Source organism: Carcharodon carcharias, chromosome 20 (assembly GCF_017639515.1).
Source record: "Carcharodon carcharias isolate sCarCar2 chromosome 20, sCarCar2.pri, whole genome shotgun sequence".
Lineage (NCBI taxonomy): Eukaryota > Metazoa > Chordata > Chondrichthyes > Lamniformes > Lamnidae > Carcharodon > Carcharodon carcharias.
This window is the reverse complement of record NC_054486.1, coordinates 36,371,149-36,388,955: the sequence shown is the minus strand read 5'-3', so window position 1 is coordinate 36,388,955 and position 17,807 is coordinate 36,371,149. Positions and strand designations below refer to the sequence as shown.

Below are 17,807 nucleotides of genomic sequence, written 5' to 3'. Positions count from 1 at the left end.
CATATGGTGCACCGTTGCTGATGGCTAAAGAGATCCATCCTTGAGAGGCAGGTTCTGCCACAAGTATCACATATGAAGTACCAGGTGTTGTTGTGGGTTGTTGTTTTGGCATTGGTGTCTGTTGCCAAGCTGCTGTAGCCACTGGTCATTCTGGTGGCGCACACCAACCCACAGGAGGCATCACCATTTCCGTCCATTGTCGGTTCCTGACTCCCAGATGTGATGATCTATCTTTAAGGCCCTTATGTCACACTTGCTAAGAATCCTTAGAGTGGAGCTTTGGGCATTCTACTGGACAGCTGGTTCCAGCTAAATATACGGAGGTGTTTATGTTTGTAAAATGCTTCAGTTGTAAATACAACTTTAGAAATCACAGTAATTCCAAAAAAAATTGTTAACTTATAATTCCTTCTTTCCTGTGTGTGTGTTTCTCCTTCCTCTCACACCCTCCGGAACATTTGCCCCAAAACAATCAGCACACAGGCAGTACTTAGGCATTGTGCAAATAATAGAGTTGTAAAAAGTAATAGATTTCTAGTTGCAAAAAGCTAGCAATGATTACTGTGCTTTGTTTCTTTATTAATTTCCCCCTCCTCTCCTGCAAGCACTGAGTCTATCCTGGGTTTTGGCATGCCTGTGATATATGGTCCAAGTTATAATTTTTCACATTTGAACCTGAATAGTGAATATAGGCAGGCTATTTGACTGTGGAGGGCATTGCACCTGTTTGTCTACATGTGGATATTCTAGCAGGAGCAATTGGAGAGAGAACTCTGGCTGACATTTTAATCCCCCTTTACCCTTAATGCCCAGGCCAGGTTTAGTCCTACTTTAATTGGAATCAGCTAACATAGGGACAGAAAGAGGTCATTCACTCCTTTGAGCTTGTTCTGCCATTCAATAAGATCCATATCTCTTACTTCATATCCCTTGAAACTATTACCCAACAAAAAGTATGTTTATTTCAATCTTGAAAGCATTAATTGCCACAACATCCAGTAGCCTTTTGAGAGGGTGAGTTCCAAATTCTGCTACCCTTCGTGTGACAAAGTGCTTTCTGATTTCAATCATGGGCATCCTGACTCATTTTAAGATTTATGGCTCCTTGTTGTGGATGGGCCCACCAGAGGAAATAGTTTTGAATCCACCCTATCAAATCCCTTTATTATTTCAAAGATCTTGATTAAATCTAAACATGAGTAAATACAGGCCAGGTTATGGAACCTGGCCTCACAATTTAATCCTTTAGCCCTGGTAATGTTTTGCTGAATCTATGCTGCACTCTTTCCAAGGTCAGTATATCTTTTCCGAGAAAGTGACCAAAGCTGAATGCAGTATCCCAGAAGAGGTCTGACAAGGCACCGTACATCTGAAAAATTACTACTTACCCTTAATGTTACAGCCCCCTTGAGATAAATGATCAACAATTTGTATTTTAATCACTTTCTAACTGTGTAGTAGTTTAAAGTGCTTTGACTACATGAGCCTGATACTTTTTGCTTAATATGGTTTAGTGCCAAACCATCAGTGCACTCTACCCAATAAGCCATCTGAGGACCTTTGTAAAGCATATTTTGGATTTGTGTTGTTGACCATTGCAGTTTTTCTTCACTCTCAGCTAGTGCTTGAATTACGCCAAGTGCTGTCACTGAGCTCACATACTTATTCTTTGTCTAACAGCATAACCATTTTTTTGTGTGCCAATTGATGTCCTTTTTAATAGAAAGGATTTATTCTAGGTGCCGCATAGTTGCATTTTTGTTACACCCCTTGACTGATGAAGCATGTGACTCAGAGGTCTTTTGCTGCTCCACCCTAATGACACATGATATCCGGTGAAGGAAGCTAAGATTTAGGGGCGTAAATCAGGAAAATCTTTTGCCCCTGAGGCTTTGTAAAGTAAATGTATGTCCAATTAATCAAAAATTTATGCAATTAAGAAAGAAATACACATTTATACTGTTTTTCACAGCCTCAGGACTTCCTGAAGTGCTCTATAGCCAATGAAGTACTTCTGAAGAGCAGTTATTATTGTAGGAAACATGGCAGCCAACGTGCGCACAGTAAGCTCCCACAAAGAGCAATGTCATAATGACCAGATAATTTGTTTTCACTAAAGTTGCTTGAGAGAGAAATTTTGACTAGGAAGTTAGGAAAACTCATCTGCTCTTTCAGTAATAGATCTATCAAAGGATTATACATATATTAGATCTTGTTGATGACTTGAGAGGTGTTAGGCAGAATGGGAGAAAGGTGGGTACCCCACCATAAACATTACCAATGCATTTGCATGTAATAATGTAGTGGCAGTGATGGATTATTTTGAATTGTGTAATGGAATAGGACAGTGAAATCTGTAATTTTATCAGTTGTTTCATATGGTTACATGCAGAGTTTAAAGCCTAGGAAAGTATTTTGACTAAAAGGTACACAAAATCGTAAGGGGTCTGGACACAGTAGATAGGGAAAACTGCTCCCATTTGGTGGAAGGATCAAGGAACAGAGGGCACAGACTTAAGGTGATTGGCAAAAGAAGCAACAGCAACATGAAAAAAAAACATTTTTGTGCAGCAAGTGGTTAGGACCTGGAATACACTGCCTGAGAATGAATCCACCATAATTGTGTCCTTTCAAAAGAGAATTGGATCATTATCTGAAGAGGAAAAATGGTAGGGCTAGGAGGAAAAGGCAAGGGAGTGGCAGTAGGTGAATTGCTTTTGCAAAGAGCCAGCACAGAAATGCGCTTTCAACACCTTCAATTTTGTGAGCAGCTTGTTCCATACTACAAAATGTCATCCATCTGAATTGGTCACAGATTAATGCATAGGATGTAATGTTTTATGAAAACACTGATGGGTTACAGTAGTCACAAACGATGAAAGCAAAGCTCGAGTATCTTTATTGGTGTCATCACAGCCTCAAGCTGTGTTACATCTTATGTTTGATGTTATTCTGTACGGAAGGGTGGTGATTTGAATTTTTGTCTTGGATTTGTTTTTACGTTTAGTGTATTTTAGTGGAGACTTTCTTGGTGGCTAGCAATAAATGATCAGTGTATCATATGATTAAGCCACACACAACATATTGTGAGACTGTAGTATAACAAATGATGTAAAGGAGAAGCATAATTTCGATATATTAAAGCCAAAGAGCTGGTGAGGCCTGAAAGAACGCCATTCTACAGCAGTGCTGTCCAATAGAAATCTCTTTAGCCATAAGTATGGATACAACAGAATTTTATCCACGTGAACTAATTTTAGTACAAACTGTCTGACACACAATCCAGACAAATGTACAAAATGTATATATTTTTTTAACAAACATCTCCCATCATTCAGTAACCAAGGAAGTCAAACACAACCATTAAAAGCACTTGTACACTTTTCTTTTTATCTTAGCATTTTACCAATTATTATACAAGAAGGTTAAAATTCACACGTATGTTCTGCGTGAGTATGTGTATTGAGATCACAAAGACAGACAGATTTGCACTTCTATGACGTTTTTGACGACCTCAGGACATCCTAGAGTGCTTTACAGCCAATAGTATAATCCAAAACCCAATTAATCTCATTTGGATTACCAATTTAGTCACATGGCTAATGTATTGGACAACAGTACTTTCTCGTATGTGCTGATCTACAACTGTAGCATCACTAATGGACACAGAAAACTGCAGTAATCAATCCAATATTTCTGGGAGTGAAAAACGTCATTAATTTTTTAACATTTTAGCATAAACGTTAAATGCTATCAATACCTTGTGATGTTAGAAGTGTAAACATTCAAAAAAAATTTGCTTAAGTGAATATTGTGATATCTTTAATGTAACAAAGAGAAGTGACCTGTTTTGGTATGTCTTTGCACCAGGGAATGTGAGATAAGACTTTTTGTTAACATGTTGACAATACAGAGGCCGCAATAAACTTGTGTGACTACATTGTATTGCAGTCACAATAAATGCAGCTAGGTAAATTTTAAAAAATATTTTGTACTGAAGTTGTAACCAGGTGAGCTTGTTACACTAGTTGGGTTGCTGTATTTAAAACAAAATTATAAAGCAGCAGAGCCAAACCCAGAATTAGAAGTAAAAGTAAGAATTTAGCCACTAATTCATACTGTTTGTTTGAGTGGATAATCCAGACTGACGCTCCAGTGCAGTGCTGAGATGCTGCATTATTGGAGATGCTGTCTTATGGATGAGAAGTTTAACTAAAGTCCCTTATTTGGCTCCCGTGGGTGTAGAAGATCCCATGGCATTATTCAAAGAAGAGTAGGTGAGTTCTCCCTCAATGTCCTGGCCAATGTTTATCCGTCAAGTGACATCACTGGTCGTTACCTGATGGCTGGTTATGGCACCTTGCTATGTGTAGATTGACTGTCAACTTCCAAATTACAGCTAAAATTTAAAAAGACTAAATTGGCTGTAGGCACTATAGAAGGAGATTGTGATGGTGCAATATAAATGCAAAGTCTTTATTTCCAAGGTTCAAAATTTAAAATTGAATTTTTTTTCTTAAAATTGCTAGTTTAAAAAAATTATAAAATGTTGTCTCCAAGCAAGCATATTGATTTGTTTTGGGGTTTTTTTGCCTCCTTTACTGATTGTTGCTGAATGGCAATCCTCTAGTATCTGACCATTTTTCATATTTCAGCCTTGACAGTGGTAGGTTTGTCTGTCGTGCAGGGCATTACAGGCGATCCTGATTTCATCTGACTTGGAATCGGCGCAGTTTCCAGCAGGAATCACTGGACAGTGATTGCTGCAAGAACCCAAACTGATTATTTCTTTTACAGCAGGCATTCTGGCCTGTTCTAGAAATTTAACTGACTTGAGCAAGAAGCTCAGCATAAACCAGTAAGTTTTCCAGCACTTTCTGCTCTGTATGTGAAACAATAGTTGGTACAATTACCAACTAAATTGCCAGGGAAGCAGGCAGTTGGTTTTATTTAAGTTTTTAGAAGAAAGCTGTTTAAAATTATCCCAAATTAAATGTTTGGACTAAAGTAAGTAATAGATTAAAGTTTGTTGTAGGGGATAATTTGGATTTTACTTCAATAAAACGTTACAAACTAACAAGCCATTAAAACTGTAATGGCTGAGTATTTATATTTGTGCTCTATAGTTTGTAATCTTGAGAGTGAGTTAGTGTTTTTTGGCAGTTCTATTGAGATGCATGCATGCCAGCACCATCTGATATGAATTATTTTTTAAAACTGAAACGTCTTGCTGAAGAAGTGGTTAACCATTGCTTTATTAGTTAGATTCTGCTTAAAACTGCCTTTCTTGGCTCGGGACCTCTTCCTGTCTATGCTGCACAGAAGATGGATCTGTTTTCTTCATTTACTTTAAAAATAAGCGCAATTCTTAAAGATTAATTTGCAATTTCATGATGGAATGAAAATATACCATAAAACCGAGCAAGGACAGTTAAAAATGGTAACCGATATCCCCAGGTGCTTTCTTACGAAGTTTTTGCATCTTTTTTTAAAAACACAAATAATTGGTTCAGCCTCTTTTGAAGAAATATTGCTTTTTAAATCATTATTAACTCTTGGTTAAAATCATCTAAATGTAGTTTTGTAGTTTTACTGAGAGATTTGTCTCTGTTTAATCCAGATTTAAAAATGTGATGTTCAACTCCAGGAAAACACATGCTTTATTCAAATGTTCCATTCTGGGGTGGGCAAACCTGGATCTCATTGATCCCCTTTGTGTAGGTTTCTTCATCCCAGTGTATTATGTTCACCAATTTTGTTCAGAGATTTACTAAAACAGTACCAGGATGATGGGTTTCATTTATATAGAGAGACTGCAGAAATTGGGATTGTTCTCTTTACAGCAGATAAGCTTAAGGGGAGATTTAATAGAGATATTCAAAATTGAGCGATTTTGGTAAATAAGGAGAAGTTATTTCCAGTGGCTGGAGGACACAGAGTTAAGATGATTGGCAAAAGAGCCAAAAGTGAGATGAGTTTTTACCCAGTGAGTTGTGATTATGCACTGACTGAAATGATGGTGGAAGTAGATTCATTAGTAAATTTCAAAAGGGAATTTGATACATAGTAGTAAAGGAAACATTTTCTAGGCATTGGAAAACATTTGGTGTGGGGGATTAATTGGGTAGCACTTTTCAAGTCTGTGCAGGCATGATGGGCCAAATGGGTGTCGTCCTCTGTCCTGGATTATTTTATGAATTATGCATTTCATTTATTGTCAAATTAAACATTACCCAACCACTATCGAAATAGAGGCAGTATTATATTACTGGAAAAGAGATTTTTGTTTTCATAGAATTGTAGAATGATGCATTTAAAAGAATATAGTTGGATGAAATAAAAGCAGAAAATGCTGGAAAAACTCAGCAGGTCTGGCAGCATTTGTGGCGAGAGAAGCAGAGTTAACGTTTCGAGTCCGTATGACTCTTCCTCAGAGCAGTTGGATGAATGTGTAATTGTCTACTTGGCTCAGTAGTGGCAATTTCACCTCTGAGCCAGAACTATGGTGGGATCAAGACCCACTCTAGCACTTGAGCAGATAAACTAGGCTGACGCTCGGGGCAGAATCTTATGACACTTGCAGAGGCAGAACCGGGAGTGAAATCCAAAAGACTGCTGTTGGGTTGGCAGGACGATGCATTCCTGCTTTCAGGTGATCTTGCCAGAGATGGGTAAGCAATGGAAGTGGCTACCCGCCAGCAGCAGTGGGTGGCCAATTAGGACCAGATTGGGGAGGTGCTGGGATCTTACTGGTGATGGGCGGGCACCACGCTGTGGGTGAAGTCTGGCATGTCCCTAAAGGCAGCCTGGGGTCCTCCTCACTCCACAATAATAGCCTCGCAGCTATAGCCACAAATAATTTTAATAATTCCACACATCTTCTGAGTGTGCCTTCACTCTCCCTGTGGCAGGACATTGCTGTGGGGTCTGTCATGGGCCCATCTGGGTATCTGTTCCCTCTGCCGTCATTAATTGGACAGTGCTCTCGGAAGCTGCTGCTTATTCAGCTGCTTTTGGTAAGATTGCACAAGTGGACAGCTAGGCATCGCTACGATGACATAGACCTGCATTTGGTCCCAACCTCAAAACCTTCAAAGGCAGTAAGATTTTGTTCTCCAACGCAGTAGTGATGAAGTTCTGCTTTGTTAGATGTGCCACCTTTCCTATGAGATGTTAAACCAAGGTCTGCTCAAGCAGTTGTAAAGCATTACACTTTGAGGAGGAGTAAGGGTGTTTTCTATGTGTCCTGTCCAAAATTTGTCCTTCAATGTCACTAAAAACAAATTAGCTGCTCACTTATCACATTGACGTTTTGGTACCTTGCTGCACGCACGCATACACACACTCTGCTGGGTTTGCCTGGTGATTACATTTCAATCGTACTTCGTTTCCGGTAAAACTCTTCAAGAGACGAACTATATAAATGAAAGATGCTATCTAAATCTACATTCTTAACCCTGGACATTCTTCCTTTTCAGGTAACAGTCTAATTCTGTTTTGAATCCCTCTATTGAACCTGCCTCAACCATACTCTCAGACAGCATACTCCGTACTTTAACTACTTACTGCATGAAAATTTTTCCATATATTGCTTTTGCTTCTTTTGCTAACTACGTTGCATCTGTGTGCTCTTGTTCTCAACCCTTCTGCAAGTGGGAACAGTTTATCCCTACTCTGTCCAGACCCTTCCTGATTTTGAATACCTCTAGCAAATCTCCTCTTAGCCTTCTTTCCTCCAAGAAAAATAGTCCCAACTTCTCCAATCTGGCATTATAATGAAGTTACTTATCCCTGGAACCATTCTTATGAATCTTTTCTGAAATCCCTCCAATGCCTTCACATCTTCGCCGAAAGTGTGGCTTCCAGAACTAGACGCAATACTCCCAACTGATGCTGAACTAGTGTCTTATAAAAGTTCAACACAACATCCTTGCTTTTGTACTTTATGCCCCTATTAATTAAGCCATCCTACATTCTCTCCTTTATTCCTCCCTCACCCTCTCTCATGGCTGATATGTTTGTAGCCTTAACTCCACTTTCTTGTCTACCTCCCATAACTCTTGATTCTCCTGTATGTCAAAAATCTGTCTAATTCAGCCTTGAATATATTCAATGCCGCAGCCTCCACTACTTTCTGGAGTAGTGGATTGTGAAGATTAATGACCCTCTGGAAGTAGAAATTCCTCTCCATCAATATCTTGATTGGAAAGCCCCTTATTCTGAAATTGTACCCCCGGTTCGAGATTTGTCCACAAGAGGAATCATCCTCTCAGCATCTCCCCCGTTAAGTCCCCTCAGAATCTTATATGTGAATAAAATGACCTCTTTGTTCCAAACTCCAATGAGCACAGGCCCAATCTGCTCAACCTTTCCTCAGAAACAACCCCTTCATCCCTGAAGTCAGCCTAGTGAACCTTCTCTAAACTGCCCACAATGCAAATATATCTCTCCTCACATAAGGACACCAAAACCATGAGCAGTAATCTAGGTAAGATATGAGGTACATACAAATTAGGAGCAGGAGTAGGCCTCTTGAGCCTGCTCCCTCATTCAATAAGATCATGGCTGATCTGAATGTAACCTCGACCCCACATTCCTGGCTACCCCCGATAACCTTTCACCCTCCTTGTTAATCAAGAATCTATCTGGCTCTGCCTTAAAAATATTCAAGGATTCTGCTTCCATTGCTTTTTGAGGAAGAGTGTTTCAAAGACTCTCAATCCTGTGAGAGAAAAAAAGTTCTCCTCATCTCTGCCTTAAATGAGCAACCACTTATTTTAAAACAGTGACTGCTAGTTCTCGATTCTCCCACAAGAGGAAACACCCTCTCCACATCCATAATATATATATATGAAAACAAAAAATTGCGGATGCTGGAAATCCAAAACAAAAACAGAATTACCTGGAAAAACTCAGCAGGTCTGGCAGCATCGGCGGAGAAGAAAAGAGTTGATGTTTCGAGTCCTCATGACCCTTCAACAGAACTAGAACTAATAGAACTCTCCACATCCATCCTGTCAAGACCCCTCAGGATCATAAAGGTTTAAATTAAATCATCTTACTCTTCTAAATTCCAGCAAATGCAAGTCTAACCTTTCCAGCCTTTCTTCATAAGGCAACCCACTGATTCCTGATATTAGTCTAGTAAACCTTCTCTGAACTGCTTCTGACACATTTACATTTTTCTTTAAATGAGAGCAGTGCTGCACACAGTACTCGAGATGTGGTCTCATCAATGCCCTGTACAACTGAAGCATAACCTCCCAACTTTTGTAATTAATTCCCTTCACAATAAATGATAGCATTCTATTTGCTTTCCTAATTACCTACTGTACCTGCATACTAACCTTTTGTGATTCATGTACTAGGGCACCCAGATCCCTCTAAATCTCGGAGCTCTGCAATCTCTCAGCATTTGGATAATAAGCTTTTTTATTCTTCCTGCCAAAACGAACGATTTCACATTTGCCCACATTATACTCCATTTGCCAGATCTTTGCCCACTCACTTAACCTATCTGTATCACTTTGTAGCCTCCTTATGTCCTTTTCACAATTTACTTTCCTACCTATCTTTGTGTGGTCAGCAAATTTAGCAACCATTCCTTTGGTCCCTTCATCCAAGTAATTTATATAAATTGTAATAAGTTGAGGCCCCAGCACTGATTACTGTGGCACACCACTGATCACATCCTGCCAACCAGAAAAAGACCCATTTATGTCAATTCTCTGGCTAGCTAACAGGAAGCAATCTTCTATCCATGCCAATATGTTATCCCTATACCATGAGCTTTTATTTTCTGCAATAACATTTGATGTGGCACTTTATCAAATGCGTTTTGGAAATCTAAGTACATCCATCAGTTCCCCTTTATCCACAGCACATGTGACTCCTTCAAAGATCTCCAATAAATTGGTCAAACATGACTTTCCTTTTACAAAACCATGTTGACTCTGCCTGATTGCCTTGAATTTTTCGAAGTGCCCTGCATCTTTAATAATAGCTTCTAACGTTTTCCGTATGACAGATGTTAGGCTAACTGCCCTGTAGTTTCCTGCTTTTTGTCTCCCTCCCTGAATAATGGAGTTACATTCGCTATTTTCCAATCTAATGGAACCTTCCCCAAATCTAGGGAATTTTGGAAAATTAAAACCAATGTATCAACTATCTCACTGGCCACTTCTTTCAAGACCTTGGGGTGAAGTCTATCCAGACCTGGAGATTTGTCAGCCCGCAGCCCCAACAATTTGCTTAATACCACTTCCCTGGTGATTGTAATTTTCCTGAGTTCCTCTCTCCCTTCCATTTCCTGATTTACAGCTATTTCCAGGATGTTACTTGTGCCCTCTATAGTGAAGACTGAAGCAAAATACCTGTTTAATTCATCCACCATCTCTCTACTTTCCATTATCAATTCCCCAGACGTATTTTCTATCAGACCAATGCTCACTTTGTTAACTCTTTGCTTATTTAAATATCTATTGAAACTCTTACTATGTCTTTATATTACTAGCTAGCTTTCTCTCATACTCTCATTTTTCCCTCCTTATTAATCTTTTTTATCATTCTTTGTTGTTCTTTATATTCTTCCCAATCTTCTGATCTGATTATGTGCTTTTTCTTTAAATTTGATACTGTCTTTAACTGTTTAGTTAATCACAGATGGTGGACCCTCCCCTTGGAATTTTGCTTTCTCATTGGAATGTATCTATTCTGTGTATTGTGAAATATCCCTTTAAATGTCTGCCACTGAGCTTCTATTGACCTATTCCTTAACCTCATTTGCCAGTTCACTTTAGCTAACTCCGCTTTCCTGCTCTCATAATTTCTATTATTTAAGTTTAAAATACTAGCTTTGGATGCACTCATTTCTCCCTCAAAATGATTGTAAAATTTAATCATTACGATTGCTGCTACCTAGAGGTGCCTTCACTATGAGGTTATCAATTAATCCTATCTCGTTGCGCAATACCAGGTCTAGTATAGCCTGCTCTCTGGTTGGCTCCAGAACATGCTGTTCTGAGAAACTATGATATGATCCTGATCACAGATCGCAAGCTAGCTGCCCTTGGCCAGACAGGAGTCAGACATTCTCAGAGGCTATGTGTAGATAAATGGAGTGTACTCACTGCATGTTGCCGTCATCCTCCTGCTATTGAGTGACTATTAGGGACTCCACTGCGTCTCCATGACAGGAGCATTATCACAGAGGGTATGTGTGTTGTCATAAACCAGACTGGAGTCAAACGTTCATAGATGCAATGTAAGGATCTATGATGTCTCCTCACCCTCCACAAATCTAGCAGCTGTGAGGGCTTCCCGAGTGCACCTGCCTAGTCTGGCCAGTGCGAGGGCCTCATCCCCATCATCATTGCCTTCGAGGACCTCCTCATTCCCATTGATGTCCTGCTCATTGAAGGAGATCTCCAGTTCCTGCATTTCCTCAGCCAGCTTGTCTCCCCGTTGCAGCGCTAGGTTGTAAAGGGTGCAACAGGTGACGACGATACATGACACCCTCTGTGGACTATATTGCAGGGCTCCACCAGACCGGTCCAGGCACTGGAACCTCATTTTCAGCATCCCAATGGTCTGATCCACCGAATTGTGAGTTGTAGCATGAGCCTTGTTATACCTTCGCTCTGCTGCAGTTTGAGGCCACTGCACGGGTGTCATCAGCCATGTCCTCTGCAGGTAGTCTTTTTCCCTGAGGAGCCCATCCCTGCAGCTTCTCTGGACCCTGGAAGACTTCAGCGATCTGTGACTGTCTGAGAACGTAGGAGTCATGCACACTCACTGGAAACTGTGTGCATACCTGCAGGATGCATTTGTGGTGGTCACACACCAGCTGCACATTCAGTGAATGGAATCCATTACAGTTGATATAGTTGACCGTGTGTTGCAACGGAGATCTGAGTGCCACATGAGTGCAGTTGATGGCACCCTGCACCTTTGGGGAACCCAAGATCTGGGCAAATCCAATCGCTCTTGCATCCCGGCTGTCCTGGTCCTGGGAAAAATGCACAAAGTTGTGTGCCCTTTCGAAGATGGCATCCACGACCTCATGGATGCATTTGTGGTTGGAAGCTTGTGATATCCCACAGAGGTCACCTGTGGAACCCTGAAAGAAGCACTTTCACGGTCACTGGCAGTGGATGCCCTCCATGTCCCAGTGGCGCCAAATCCTGCAGTAGCTGGCAGATGTGACCAACCAGTTCCCTAGACATTTGCAGGTTCTTGGCCATCTGCAGGAATGAAAAACGGCGTCTTCAGCCCTGGGTCTAACTAGGTGCCGACTGGCGATGGCACCCTGTGGCTCTTCGGTAGCATGTGCAGGAGCCCCAGTCGGTGCCTTCCAGAGTGTGCTGCTTCTCCCTCTGTGCAGCCAGGCACTTCAGTCGCTCTCTTCTCCATTGTCTTGAACATGGTATGCTCTCCAATCCCGCAATGACCACAGAGACTCAGGCTTCCTTTTAACCAGTTTTATTCAAGCACATGCTCCCTTATTTCCCCCTAACAGTCTTCACTCTCTGTAAGCCACAAGGCATACAGCTAGTTCACCGGGCTCCATGATGTACTCCTGCAGGATGAAAGCGAGAGATACGTGGGTTAGCATGGGTGTAATAAGAATCGGTCTTGGTTAAGTCTGAAGGCCTCTTAATGCATCCCGGAGAGTGCTAGCCACCATTTGGATAGCCAGATGTTAGTGCACTGCATGGGTGTCCGAAACCCCGCCACTTCTGCCCACTCCACCTGTCCGATTGGCGGCAGCCTTGCCTATTGGACTGCATACTGTGCTCTCAGCTCAGGCATTCTCCTAACCTGCTCTGCAAGGCTGCGCTGTTAGCTTGAATCATGGGGGAGACTGGTCCAAACCAGGATGCTGACGTTGCAAGGGTCTGTGAGTGCCTCCACCAGTAACTGCTCCATGGACAGCTTTAACAAGGAGATTGTACAGCATGCCCAGTCATCTAGCTGTTCTGCAGTCCAATAAAAACGCTCATTACTTTACAGACTGTGCCTGAGGGGTGAAAAGCTCTGGGGCAGTTGGTGGCACTTTGATGCCTCTGCGTTGTTTGAGTGGGCAGATAAGTTAGAGGCCTGACTCCAATTATATCAATGTGGCAGCACCTGAACTGTCTAAGCAGCAGAGGAGTGGTCACTTTATACAAGGTTTCCCTAATGTGTGGCCGCTTCCCTCATCCACCTTCCTGCATGTGCTTGTCTGCCATCTTCAGTGGCAGGTGAGTCCTTGTCCTCCTCCACCTCCAACATACCTCAACCTTGAAGTCCAACAGGCAACCCAGGCAAGTGCTCTGCAACGTTACCATGTACCCATCTCTGAGTTCCCTTCAAGTGCACGCCTTTTATATGCCGTTGTGAAACGTGTTGGCGTACAACGATGAGGTTCCCGACTTCTGATACTAGGAAACGTGGCCCGTCGTCAGCGGAGTAGACGATCACAAACTGTTTCACAACGTTGTGATACCAATTTTTGGCCTTGTCGCCATGTTGTCCGCTTATGCCACTGAACACGCCCAACGCCAGCGGGCACAGAAAATCCCAGCCTATGTTTTTGTTTTGTTGTATGCTTCACTGCAAATGCATAAAATATTAAGGAAAAGAGGCTAGTTTTCAAGAAGAAATGTTCTTTGATTGTAAGGAAGGGGTGTCCAGTAGTAGTGGGTGTGGAATGTGAGTGCTAGTTTAGCAGTCTAAAATATTTGCAAGGCTGCATTAATTCCTTAACATCCTGGTTCAGTTTTAAATGTCCCATGGACTGCAGAAGAATGTCTGTTTTGTGCATTAATTGAGTATGGTGTCTGCTTAGATCAGTGATAGAGCATGTGGAGGCTTGAGAATATTAATATGTTGGGGGAGGGGAGTAGAAAATAAAGGTTTAACCTCTGTTTCTGAGCCAGTCTTCACTTATGTGGCCCCTTTGCAATCAAAAACTTCAGACTATGCAATTCAACTGTATAATTTTCATTCCTTAACTGGAGTAGGCAACTTCATAAAAGTTGGAAATTTGCCTCTTGAGACCGGAGAAGATTCTAAATTTTTTCTTTATTCTCAACATATTTTGAAATTGGTTCTCCCTTTTGCTCATGATAGGAAAAACATAGCATTTTATATTGACATTGAAAGTGAAATTGTCCAGATAGATGTAAAGTCCCAGCCCTCTGAGTATGTATTTTCTTTGCATTGAAGCCTGTATAAGAGCAAGAGAGAAACTTTTGGTTGTGCTTGACAGTGTGTGTATGTGTGTGTAGTTGGATTGGTAGGTGTTGGAAAGAAATGGTAATTGTTATGTAATCTTTATTAAAACTTCCTACTAGGACATTACCAAATTTGCTTTTTTTCTGGTTGTGTTCCTTCCATATTAAACAAAAAAAGGCAAAAAAATAGTGGCATTTGACCCATTTGCACAGTAATACTGTTGATGGAAACGTGTGCTCCACTTCTGATTCTGATAACAGATGTTCCGAGTTCATTTACTGCATTTGGCAAGGAAAATAATATATTTGTAATTTGTTAAATTATTAATTTTAATAAAGTAAAACATAGGGCAACAAATGAAGATTACTGCTAGTCATTTGTTGTATAATTGTCTCCAAACATTTTTAAATTTGCAATGTTCACAAATTCAATTTTTTTTAAAGCCAATTCTACATCTAGTTTTGATTTTGTAGAGTCAGCGGTTGGTGATCGCATTGAGATAAGTGAATTACCATCTGCTACTCTCACCTTGAGGTTGACTCCTGATTCTATAACAGCCTTGGATTCCGGCTAGTGGAATTTTTCTGGTTTCTCCTGATAATAGCCGCGACTTCTGTGCCTGATTTCTGTGTATAGCTAGAATGATGAGTAGCTTATTTTGCAGAGACCTGCAAAACATTTGTGGTGAACTAGTATCTTTATTGCATCAGTACTTATTTAAATCCCCAAACCATGGCAGTCCATCCTTCCTTAGCCATTCCTTTCATCCCTCCCATATCATCCCATCTCACCTTCTTCCTGTGCCACCCCATGCCCAATTCCATCCCCCCCATTCCATCCCAGCCCCAATTCCACACCTCCCTGGCCATTCCCCTCCCACCTCCCATAGTGTTTCTATCCACCCCTCTCCCCGTGCCATACCGCTTTGGATCCGTGTCACCGTCATCATGAGCGAAGTAATTGAGGCCAGAGAGTAGCGGCAGCTGGTGGCCAGTAACCTAGAGCAGGGAGTGACAGAGCCTATTGGCCAGTAGCCGAGGCTAAGGGCTGCCAGGTCCAGGGCCAGTAACCGATGCTGGGGAACGGCGGAGTCTGGGAGCCAGTAACTGTGCACGTACGTGTCAGGCTCCATCCTCCAACCAATCTGAAAATGTGGACAGACAGAAACTGTATTTAGATTGTGAGCAATTCCCGTAAGCTTTCATAAATTTTATATTGGTTTCTGTTGGTTTCCTTTCTAGTCATAAAGAAAGCACGCTTTCTTATTTTATTATTTCTTATTTCTTATGTTGATGTGAATCATGCACCCAGATTAATATTTAACATTTGCAATCTCCCTCTCTTTTTCTCTCTCCCTTTAATGCTCTATTCCCTCCTTGCTCCCTCCGCTCTTGTCTGCTCCTCCAACTGTGCTGTAATTTCTCCTCACTACTCTACTACCCTCCTCCTCATTTTAACCTCTTCATCCCCGCCTCGCTTGCTGCTTCCTCCTTCCTTCACCCACCGTTGATTCACTCAGTAAGTACATTTATCATTAAACCTCTTGTGTGCAATGTCAAGGGAGATTGCCTTGCACGTTTAACAAAGGAACAAATTAAAGTATGCTAGGAATTAATTCAATGTTGCTTAATCTTAATGCGGACAATTTGCATTTCTATATCATAGAATCAGAAACTTACAGCACATCACATCATCTGACCTGTCATGTCTATGGTGGTGCTTTGAAAGAACAATAGTGTTCTCTGTATCCCCACTTTTTGTCCACAAACCTGCAAGAGACTCCTCCTCCAGTACCTGTGCAACACCCTTTAAAAACAATTTATGGAATCAGCTTCCATCAACTTTTCAGGTAGAGCGTTCCTGTTCCCAATAACTCTTCCCTCTAGATCTTTTGGCAACGATTTTAAATCTATGACATCTGTCATTGATCCACTCACCAGAGAGAATAGTTTTTCTTTCTCAACCCTCTCAAAACTTCTCATCATTTTGAAAACCTTGATTAGGTAAACTCTTAACCTTCATTGCTCCATTTCTCTGCATAACTGGAGTCCCTCATCCGTGATAACATCCTGGTAAACGTTGCTGCACCCTTTCTAAGGCCTTTACATCTTTCCTGAAATTTGATGCTCAGGATTGGCAACAGTACTCCACCTGAGGCCTAACCAGTGATTTATGAAGTTTGAGCATGATCTCTGCTTTTATATTCTATTCCTCTGTTTATAAAGCAGATTTTATAAAGTAACCCGTATTTTTTTATACCCCATATCAACTTGTCCTGACGCACTGAAGGGCTTGTGTAGACTGACACCAAGGTCTCTGCCCACCAACTTGTTTCATTTATAGTATGCTATCTTTCCGTATTACTCATCCAAAAGTGCATCACTTCACACTTCTTGCATTGAAAACCATCTGCCATGCTCCTGCCCATTTCGCCATCCTGTCTGTCATCCTGAAGTCTACAACTATTGTCACTATCTACTACTTTGCTAAGTTCCATATCATCTCCAAAACTTGACAATCCGGCTCCTTACACCCTAGGTAGTTTATTAAAATTACAATGTGTAATGGGCCCAAAACTGACCCTTGGCAGCACCACTGCAAACTACTTCCTGTTACTGAGCCAGTTCTGTATCCATCCCGTCACTTTCCATGGTTTTCCATCTTCTTAATAAGTCTCCTATGTGACATTTTGACTTCCAAAAATTCATATATACAATATCTGCTGCAATACTTTGATCTACCTCTGTTATCTCATTGAAGAATTCAACAAGTTAATCAGACACTATTTACCTTTAACAAATCTATGCTGTCTCTTCTTGATTAACCCATGCGTTTCCAAATTAATGTTTATTTTCTTCCCGATAATAGTTTCCAGTAACTTCCCCACTGCCAATGTAGTCTGTAGTTTCCTGCTTTATCTCGCACTACTTCCTTGAATAGTAGTATAACATTAGCAAGCATCCAGTCCTCCAGCAGTAATCCTGCATCTAGTGAGGATTGAAAGATTGTGAGCAACGCCTCTGTTTTTTCAACCTTCGCTCCCTTCAGCAACCTAGGATGCATTCCATCTAGACCAGGGGACTTACCAATTTTCAATAAAGCTGATCATTTTAGGGTGTTTTCTTTATCTGTTACATTTGTGTCTATAACTTCCCTTCCTCTTTTAGTGTAACCTTCACATCATCCACTTCCTTTGTGAAGATAGATGCAAAGTACTCACTTAATACTTTAACCATGTCCTCTGCTTCTACATGAAGATTTCCGTTTGGGTTCTTAATAAGCCTTTACCCGTAGCAAACCACTTACACTTTATATGTTTACAAAATGTTTTAAGGTTTAATTTAATGTTATCTTACTCTCCTTTTGCCTCCCATATTATTTTTTTAAAATCCCTCCTGTACTTTTCATGACCTTCTGGTTATTAACTGAATATTGTTCTTAACATTTGTCATAAAGCTCCCTTTTGTTTTATTTTAAATTTTATTCATCATCCAAGGCACATTATCGGATGTTCTACGAACATATTCCCTTCAAAGAAATATGCCCAGTTGGTTCCTGAACATTCTCTGAATGTACTTCATTGCTCTGTT

At 40.9% G+C, this 17,807-nt stretch overlaps 1 protein-coding gene across 1 annotated transcript in view; it reads left to right on the top strand.

The window, feature by feature from the left end:
• stard9 (StAR-related lipid transfer (START) domain containing 9) overlaps window positions 1-17,807 on the top strand; it is a 356,364-nt gene that overhangs the window by 39,072 nt on the left and 299,485 nt on the right. The window lies entirely within an intron of this gene.